Raw genomic sequence first — 10,006 nt, forward strand, 5'->3', positions numbered from 1 at the left:
CTTTTCAGGCTCTTTGGCTGTGTTCTGAAGGTTGCTCTTCCTAACATTTCACCAGTCTCTGTGGCCGGCATCTTCAGATTTTCCTGTTTTCTTCTCCTAAAAATTTGGTGCGTCTTATGGAGAGGTGCGCCTTATGGAGCAAAAAATACGGCATGTATGTATGTATGTATGTATGTATGTATGTATGTATGTATGTATGTATGTATGTATGTATGTATGTATGTATGTATGTATGTATGTATGTATGTATGTATGTGTTTCTTGATTAGGTCAATAGAGTATTTTGGGTGAGTTATCACCAACACAGAGACAATATCCAATTCTATTTCTGCTACAACTGACCTGTGTGTGACTGTGCAGAACCTTAACTAGTGTTGGGCCGAGGGGTGAGGGTAGATGAAACTCAGCCAACTGAAACTGAATACTGGTAAGATGAAGATGTGGCAGATAGTGAAAAAAAAATTCTTACTTGTACCAATATTTGCTAGAACCAAAATGTTATAATCCTGCTTTATCAGTGCCTTAGTGAAACAGTCAATATGGAATTAGAAGTGTATTCTGGGTAAATCCATGATGAACTCAAAGCAAAAATTCTCTACAGCACTGGTTCTTAACCTTGGGTTACTCAGGTGTTTTTGAACTGCAACTCTCAGAAACCCCAGCCAGCACAGCTGGTGGTGAAGGCTTCTGGGAGTTGCAGTCCAAAAACACCTGAGTAACCCAAAGTTAAGAACCACTGCTCTACAGCTAATACAGAATGGCTAGACTGCTCAGTAGAGATTCCCATAATGCTTATAAGACTTTTGTGCTGAAAATGTCAGTTATCAAGCCATTTCAATAACACAATATATATTAGTGCTGGTTTAGAAGATAATTAACTACTGTCAGGATCTGGCTGTATGTCCTGGGAGCTGCGGGAGCCAGGAGTGTCTTGGTGTTTGCAGGCTCAGGCCCTGGCCTGTGTAGCAGCTGCTGGGCTAGTCATGAGACTCACCTGGAAGCCTGGAGGGAAGGCCTGTTTAAGGTTCTCCCTCCTACAGCTTGCCTCAGCAACAAAGGTTTTTAGCTGTGGTGTTCCTTGCTGCTGTGGTGTTACTGCTCTTGTCACCTACATATCTGTGTCTTGCTTCCATTGTTCCTGTTCCTGCCTTGGTCCCTGCTCTTGCTGCTGTTTGCCCTCTACATCTTGACATCTTATTCCTGCTCTGTGTTCTCAGCCTTGCGGTCCTGCCTCTGCTTAGTCACAACAAATTGCACAGTGAGTGCCTTGGGACACGATACCCTGTGTGGTAGACTAGGTCCTGGTGCCCTTGCCCTGGGTGTAGGACTGCGTGGGATATCCTGGACTATGACAACTACTTATTTAATTCTGGTGCCCATTGGGTCATGGTGCCAAAAGCTATTTTTGTTGAGGCTTCCCCCCCCCCCCCAGCACACAGATATGCCACCTAGTAACAAGCTTCTAATGAAGTCTTCTGAACTGCTGCAAAGTCAAATTTTGTGATAGTACTGCCGGTATTAAATTCTGCCTTCTTAGACTTCAAGATGTTAATTGAATGTCCTACAGGTTCACCACCATGTTGATGACTGAAATGTTCTAATCAATGGTTTGAGAATGGAGTTTGAAAATATCTTGCAAAGTAAAATGCATTGTGGTAGTTTGGTATTGTTTTTCTCTGTTGTACAAGTAAACCCATAAGCAACATAATTATCTTTCCACTGGTGTCTTTTTGACACAGCAAGGGTTACTACAAACAATGAAGTAATATTCACACATTATTTTAACTACACAAGTTAAGTAAATTATAAAATAACATGTAAAAAAATTAATTATCTTACTTTAAGCCCTTTTCCTGCAGAGGAAACAGAAGGTGTGGTTCCCCGCGCCCAGGCTTCTGACCTTTTTAGGCTTGCAAGGGTGTATTTGCTTTGACCTTTGTTCTCCCTGACCACACGGTCTGAGGGAGCAGGGGTTTAGCTGATTTAATTCTCTGATTTAATTTTTTTAGACTCTAACTTGTTAAATAGGAGTGCATATATCTGGGGTAGCAGGGAACTTTTAGGGAAAAGATCAGACTTTCTCTCTTTTTAATTCACTGACCAATCAGTTGAGATGGAGAATGCAGGATCTGCTGCACTCACTTGTAACACCTGTGGCATGTTTGCTTTCTTGCCAAATGAGGTGCGTGGGTACAAATGCTCTAAGTGTAAGTTGGTGGTCCTCTTGGAAGAGAAGGTCTGGCAGCTGGAGGCCAGTGTTTCTAATCTTTGCACTATTAGGGAGCAGGAGATTTTTTTGGAGAGGTCAGAGAATGCCAACTTAAATTCAGAAAACAAGGAAAGTCTCACTGAGGAAGAAGTCAGTTCACAAACACAAGAGATGAATGCTTGAAGGAATGTCACACATAGAAATAGAAGGAGAAAAAACTATACAGAGAGCTTGGAGCTACAGAACAGATTCCAGCCTCTCTCTCTTATTAAGCAGGAAATGGACCAGCAGCAAGAGCAGTATTGTCAGCCTGAAGAGAAAATCCGGAGGACCCTGGAACCATCTGCACAGCTTGGGGCCCCTACCAAGCCTCGGAGGAGAAGAGAGGTGATGGTGGGGGACCCCTTGCTTAGAGAAACATAAACAACAATCTGCAAGCCTGACAAGATTAATCTGTCTACCTGGAACCAAAATTCGCAATATAACAGAGAGACTGACAAGACTCATCAAGCCCGCTGACTCTTACCCCTTCCTTTTGGTCCATATGGGAACCAATGATACTGCAAAGCACACCTTTCAGAATATCACAAAGGATTGTGACAGTACGGGTAGGAAATTGAAGGACCTGGGCGTGTATGTCATTATTTCATCTCTCGTCCCTGTTGAAGGATGTGGCCCACAAAGGGACAGAAGAGTAACAGAGGCGAATACCTGGCTCCATAGATGGCGCTGCCAGGAATGCATTGGCTTCTTCAACCATGTGCATTTCCATGTGGATGGTCTAATGGGAAGGGATGGGGTGCACCTTACTACTGCTGGAAGGAATGTTTTTGCTCACAGGATAACTAATCTGATAAGGAGGGTCTTAAACTGAGTTCTCAAGGGGAGGGCAACAATTTTCTTGAGGACAGGAACCCAGAAAGGGCTGTGGTGAATGTAATGATTTGAGAGCATGGGATGTGTGGTCAGAAGAAAATGAAGTCTGATGGTTGCTGTGGGTTTTTCGGGTTCTTTGGCTGTGGTCTGAAGGTTGTTCTTAACGTTTCACCAGTCTCTGTGGCTGGCATCTTCAGAGGGCAGGAGTCAGAACTCTTGTCTGTATTCTGGTGCAGTTTGTTTCGATAGTTGAGTATAGCTGTGGGATCAGCTTTTGTCCTTTTCAGGAGATGGGTGATTGTGGTGATCAGCGTGTTTTTGTTTTGGGTGTATTGTTGTGATAAGGGGGAGAGATGATGTGTCACTGTTATTGATGAGTGTTGTTAGCTGGTCTTTTGTGTGCAGTGATCACCAGTTCTTGTAGTTGGGTAGAGTTCATTGAGCTTTTGCAGGCTGCATTTTTCAGTGCTGGGAGCCAGGCTTTGTGGAGTTTTAAACTTTCTTCTTTTTTGTTGAAGCTCTGCTGGTGTTTGTGGATTCCAATGGCTTCCCTGCGCAATCTAACATAATGATTGCTGGTGTTGTCCAGTACTTCTGTTTTTCGAAATAGAATTTCATGTCCAGCTTGTTTTAGGGCACGTTCAGCTACTGCCGATTTTTCCAGCTATTTTAGTCTGCAGTGTCGCTCATTTTCTTTGATTCTGGTGTGGATGCTGCGTTTTGTGGTTTCAGTATGTACCTGGCCACAACTGCAAGATATCTGGTATACTCCTGCAGTGTTGAGGGGGTCCCTTTTGTCCTTTGCTGACCGTAACATTTGTTGTATTTTTGTAGTGGGCCTCAATACTGTTTGTAGGTTGTTGTTTTTCAAGTTTCCCCATGTTGTACGTGACCCCTATGATGTATGGAATAAATACTTTATTTCTGGGTGGCTGTTTTTCCTCTACAGTTTGTTGTTGTTTTCTTGGTTTGATGGATCTTGTGATTTCATTTTTGGAGTAGCCATTTGCCTGTACAGCCCAATTCAGATGGCTGAGTGTGGTGCCGAGAAACTTAGCATCACAGTTCTGATCTGGTCTACTAGTGTTTTGATTAATCCTCTTTTTTGCTGTGGTTGGTGGTTGGAGTTTTTTGTAGGTAGCAGTCTGTGTGGGTAGGTTTTCTGTAGACCTTGTGTCCCAATAGGAGGTCAGTTTTGCATATGACCATGACATTTAAGAAAGGTAGTTGGCCCTCTATTTCTTTTTCCATGGTGAATTGTATATTTGGGTGGATGCTGTTGAGATGGTTTAGAAATTCTCCCAGTTTTATTTCACCATGGTTCCAAATTGTGAAGGTGTCATCCACATATTGGAACCAGACTGTGGGTGTGAAGGGTGCCAAAGCCAGGGCCTGTTTTTCGAGATGTTCCATGTAGACATTTGCTATAACAGGGCTGACCATTCTTAGACAGAGTTCTGACTCTTGTCCTGAAGATGCCAGCCAGTTAGGAAGAACAACCTTCAGAACATGGCCAAAGAGCCCAAAAAACCCACAACTACCATCAGATCCCAGCCGTGAAAGCCTTTGAGAATACATTAAAATGGAGTCTGTTAGATTCAAAGAAAGATTATTTGAAAGACTTGGGAATGTGTATAGGCTGCGATGGAGAAATGAATAATGATGAAAAGAGGTATACTTTATATTCTAATAGAAATAAAAGTCATTCTAGAGCAGTTTTCGGGAAGCGGGTAATTTACCCCAAATGGGGTAAAAATGAAAATCCCGGGGGTGATGAGCAGAGTGCTACCCCTTCACCCACCCCACCCCCTGTAGCCAAACCTCAAAATGTAAGCCATCTCTCCCTGTTACTTCCTCCATTGCAGCAGGGCACTTGTAAATCCGTTCTTTCAGAGATTAGCCTGCTTGATTGTTTAGGGCTTTACAGCCCTGGGCAATCTGGGGCTTATGAATGTGAATGATTGCTTCCACCGGAGATGAATGCAAGGAAGCAGGAGGAGGGAAAGGCTTCACTTAATGAGGGGAAAGGTGTGAGAGATGGATGGCTTCATCAAGCTTCTTTAAACATATAGTATGTAGAAAATGGAGGGAGGTGCCTAGAACATAATCAGTCTGATTTCGGTATTGCACGTCTGGTGATGTCCATGTGTAGAGTCACTTCTTACGTTGTTGGAAAAGAGTGTTTGTGATGACCAGCTTGTTCTCTTGATAAAACTCTATTAGCCTTTGCCATGCTTCATTTTGAACTCCAAGGCTAAACTTACCTGTTGTTCCTTTTATCTCTTGACTCCCTACTTTAGCATTTCAGTCCCCTATAATGACAAGCACATATTTCTTTGGTGTCAGTTCTAGAAGGTGTTGTAAGTCTTCATTGAATTGGTCAGTTCCAGCCTCTTCAGCATCGGTGGGTGGTGCATAAACTTGGATTACCGTGATGTTGAAAGGTCTGCTTTGGGTTCTTATTGAAATCATTCTATCATTTTTGAGATTGTATCTCAGTACAGCTTTTCCCACTCTTTTATTGACTATGAGGGCTACTCCATTTCTTCTATGGGATTCTTCCCCACAATAGTAGATATGGTAATAGTCTGAATTGAATACAGTCATTCCCATCCATTTTAGTTCTCTGATGTCCAAGATGTCAATGTCAGTGTTTATTCTTGCCATCTCCTGTTTGACCACATCCAGCTTATCAAGGTTAATAGATTTTATATTCCAGGTTCTTATGCAGTATTTTTCTTTGCAGCATCGGACTTCCCTTTCACTTCCAGGAACGTCCACAGCTAAGTGTCCTTTCGGCTTTGGCCCAACCGCTTAATTAGCTCTGGAGCTACTTGTATTTGTCCTCCCCTCTTCCTCAGTTGGATGCCTTCTGACCTGAGGGGCCCATCTTTCAGCATCATATCTTTTACACTTTTGTTTCTGTTCATTGGGTTTCCTTGGCAAAAATAGTGGAGTGGCTTGCCAGTTCCTGCTCCAGGTGGATCGCGTTTAGTCAGAATTCTCCACTGTGACCTGTCTGTCTTAGGTGTCCCTGCATGGCATAGCCCATAGCTTCTCTGAATTACTCAAGCCCATTCACCATGACAAGGCAGCAATCAGTGAAGGGGATTTTGAGGACTAGCTTCAATAAAAAAGTAATAGATTTTATGATCACTGTGGGCTCCCTATCAACACTTTAGAGGTTCCTTATAGAACTCTATTGTGACAGTGAATAGCCAAAACATTGTGGAAAGAGCAAGTAGTAGGGTGGCTGAACAGTGGGGGAAAACAACTTTAGTAAAGGGTTGCAGGAAGAACACATTGTCTTAATTGTCTCCACACCAATGCACAGAGCATGGGAAGATGAGTTGGAACTTCTAATATAGCAAAATTAAAATGACATAATAGGTATCACTGTAACCTGGTGGGATTAGACTCACGATTGGAATGTAGTTATTGGAGGGTATAATTTATTTCAGAGGAACAGACCTAGTTAAAAAGGAGGAGGAGTAACTTTATTTGTTAAGAAAGCTTATGGTATCATCTGCAAATGAAGATGATACCAGGTGAAGAAATCCAGGGTATAAATCTAGGAAGCCAGGTTGAGAGCATCTGGGTAAGAATTAAGGAGGAGAAAACTGTGAGGGATGTCATTGTGTGAGTATACTACAGACCCCCAAGCCAGTCTGAGGAGTTGGATGAAGGCTTCCTGGAGCAGATGGCCGCACATTCAAAAGGGGAAGATGCAGTAGTAATGGGAGATTTCAACTATCCTGATATATGTTGGCATTTAAACTCTGCCCAGAACACAAGGTGCAACAAATTCCTTACTGGCCTTGCAGACAATTTTGTCAAAGTAAAAATTTATAGGCCTGAGCAGTACAAATGTCTTAATGAGCAGCCATAATGTTCAGGTGTGTTAAAGTGCTGAGTCATAGTGACTCAGGAGGGCTGGTTCTGGGGTGATGCAACATCTGTGCTGACTGGACACAGCCAGATGCACAAGTGTATATATGTGGACTGTGTATACAAGATGTATTCCTTCTCTTCTTGATGAGTTCATGCTGCCATGCTGTTGGTCTGTACATCTGTAAATACTGCTGTAAATATACGTCCGGTGCTGAAGAAGCTGATTGTGTCTCCATGAGTCACTTCACCACCAGGACCTGCTGAAATAGAGTATTTAAGCTAACAAGGGTAATGGGCCCAGCGACGCGTCCTGTGAAGACCGCTTTGCATAAAGTAAGTTGGTGAGTACCAGAGGGTGCCACTACAGTATATGGAAGAAGTGGAGGTCCAGGAAGGTGGCTGTTCTGCTGTTGAGAGCCCAGGAGGGGAAATAAAATGGAGGACTGAGAAAGAAAACACCAGCATGCAGGTGTTTGGGGGAATGAATATGGGAGGCTTTCCCTTGACAAGACTAAATGAGAGAAGTTACCAGACATGGTCCATTAAAGTTGAGATGCTATTAAGAAGGGAGGATTTGTGGAAGATTGTAGATGATCCCCCCCCCAGGCACTTGATGAGGATGAAGAATGGCTAAATGAAAGAGCCTTAAGTACATTAATTCTATGTCTGGAAGACAGCGAATTGATTCATGTGCATGGTCTGACCTCAGCTAAAGAATGTTGGGACACTTTGAAAAAGATTTATGTTAGGGACATGGCAGGAACAAAGGTGTCTCTAACAAAAAAACTATATAGATGCAGACTAGAGCCCGGTGGGAACATATCTGAGCATCTACAGAAAATGAAAAATCTGTTTAATGAGCTTCAGCAAAAAGGAATGCAATTTACAGAAAAACACAAGGTCTATGTAATCTTGAGCAGCCTGTCGGAGGACTATGACATATTGGTAACTAATCTGGAGTCCATGCCAGGAGAAGATTTAACCCTGGAGTACCTGACCAGCAGATTGCTGGAGGAGGAACAATGAAGGAGTAAAAGGTTCAATAGAAAAATTAAATATGACAACTCATGATGAAGGAAACAGGACAGCTGGCAGAAGAGACCAGAATTAACCCCACAGCAGAGGAATGCTACTTCCAGGAGGGGAGAGCAAAATAGCCAAGCCATGACTGTGAGACGCTGTTTTGGCTGTGGATCAGAAAAACATCTGCTGAGAGACTGCAGAGAAGCCTGCTGCAGAAGCGACGGAAAGAGAAGGGGATGATTTCTCTTGTCCAGGCAGCTGATAAATCCAAAATTGCCAGCTGGATAATTGACAGTTGAGCTGTATCTCACTTAACTAACAAGAAAGATTTATTTTCTTTCTTAGGTACTTCGGATCAAAGCTGTGTGAGCTTGGTAATTGGAGAAAAATCAGCCATAGCTGGAGAAGGGTCTGTTTTTATACCAGGTCTGGGAAAGGAACTTAAAAATGTATTGTTAGTTCCACAAATAGATTGTAACATTTTAAGTGTACCTGCACTTGGCAAACCACAAGCTGAACATGAGTCAGCAGTGTGATGCAGCTGACAAGAAAGCCAATGTGATTCTTGGTTGCAGCAATAGGAGTATTGTGTCTAGATAAAGGGAAATGATAGCACCATTCTATTCTGCTTTGGTCAGACTTCATCTGGAGTATTGTGTCCAGTTCTGGGCACCTCAATTTAATAAGGATGTTGACAACCTGGAACGTGTCAAGAAAAGGGTGCCTAAAATGGTTAAAAGTCTGGAAGCCATATCCTACTAGGAGTAGCTTAGGGAGTTGGGAATGTTTAGCCTTACAAAAAGAAGGTTGAGAGGGGACATGATAGCCATGTTTAAATATTTGAATAGGGGACTATTCCCCTATTCAAATATTTGAATATTTTGTATAGGGGACAGGTTTGTTTTCCAGTGCTCCAGAGACTAAGACACGGAGCAATAGAGCAAGACACGGACTAAGACATGGAGCAAACTACAGGAAAAGAGATTCCATCCGAATATTAGGAAGAACTTCCTGATGGTCAGAGCTGTCCAACAGTGGAATAAGCTGCCTCAAAGGGTGGTGGAGTCTCCTCCTTCGGAGGTTTTTAAGCAGAGGTTGGATAGCCATCTGTAGGGAGTACTTTGATGGATGTTCCCACATGGTGGGGGGTTGGACTGGATGGGCTCAGTGAACTCTTCCAACTCTATGGCTCTACTGAAAACAAAGAAAATTAGGATTTGTTTGTGTGTTGGCTTGCTTCATTAATGTTATTGCACAATGAAGTACATGTTTTCATTAATTTCTCATGCTGGTGGCGAGTGCATGTGCAGTGATAAAAGTAGGGTGGGTAGTAGTGGGGATCATATAGTTTTACCATCTGGTCATAGTGTTTGGCAGTACTTATGTATCCACATCAGCTGTGAGTACATAGTGTGATGAGATGGGTTTTTGAGTTAAAATCTTTTAAGGCATATGGGTTTTGTAATTAAGAAATGAGCCAGAGAGGTTCCATCTTGTTTCTTTGTATAAAGTATCTTTGCTATGCTGACAAGTTATTTTCTAGGCGAGCAGAGAGAATGTTATTCTAATAGCCTGAGAAAGGACTCGGTGTGATTAGATAGATGGGAATTGTTGTGACTCTTTGATAAACCACTGTAACCCAAATAACATCTGGTGCGTATGAGAAAGAAGTCATGTGGTGCAACAGGACTGTTTGCCTAGTAACGAACTCTGATTGGATGACATCGTGGGAAGGTGCGATAAGCCCTTGCCAGTTACTCTTGAAAAAGGAACTTTTTGCCTATGGACATTGTCTTTCAAGACCGACTCTTCATTCATTCGTGACACATGGGACTAACCTTTACTATACTGGATTACCTATGGATTTATGGGCTTTTTCCTAAGGACTATGCATGGACTATATTCTATGGACTGTTCTATGGAATATTCTTTATGGACTTCTTTTCTTGGAATACTCCATATGGACTATGCTCTTGTAATTTTGTAAGGACTATGGTATATTTACTA

The sequence above is a fragment of the Pogona vitticeps genome, chromosome 3 (assembly GCF_051106095.1).
Source record: "Pogona vitticeps strain Pit_001003342236 chromosome 3, PviZW2.1, whole genome shotgun sequence".
Classification (NCBI taxonomy): Eukaryota; Metazoa; Chordata; class Lepidosauria; order Squamata; family Agamidae; genus Pogona; species Pogona vitticeps.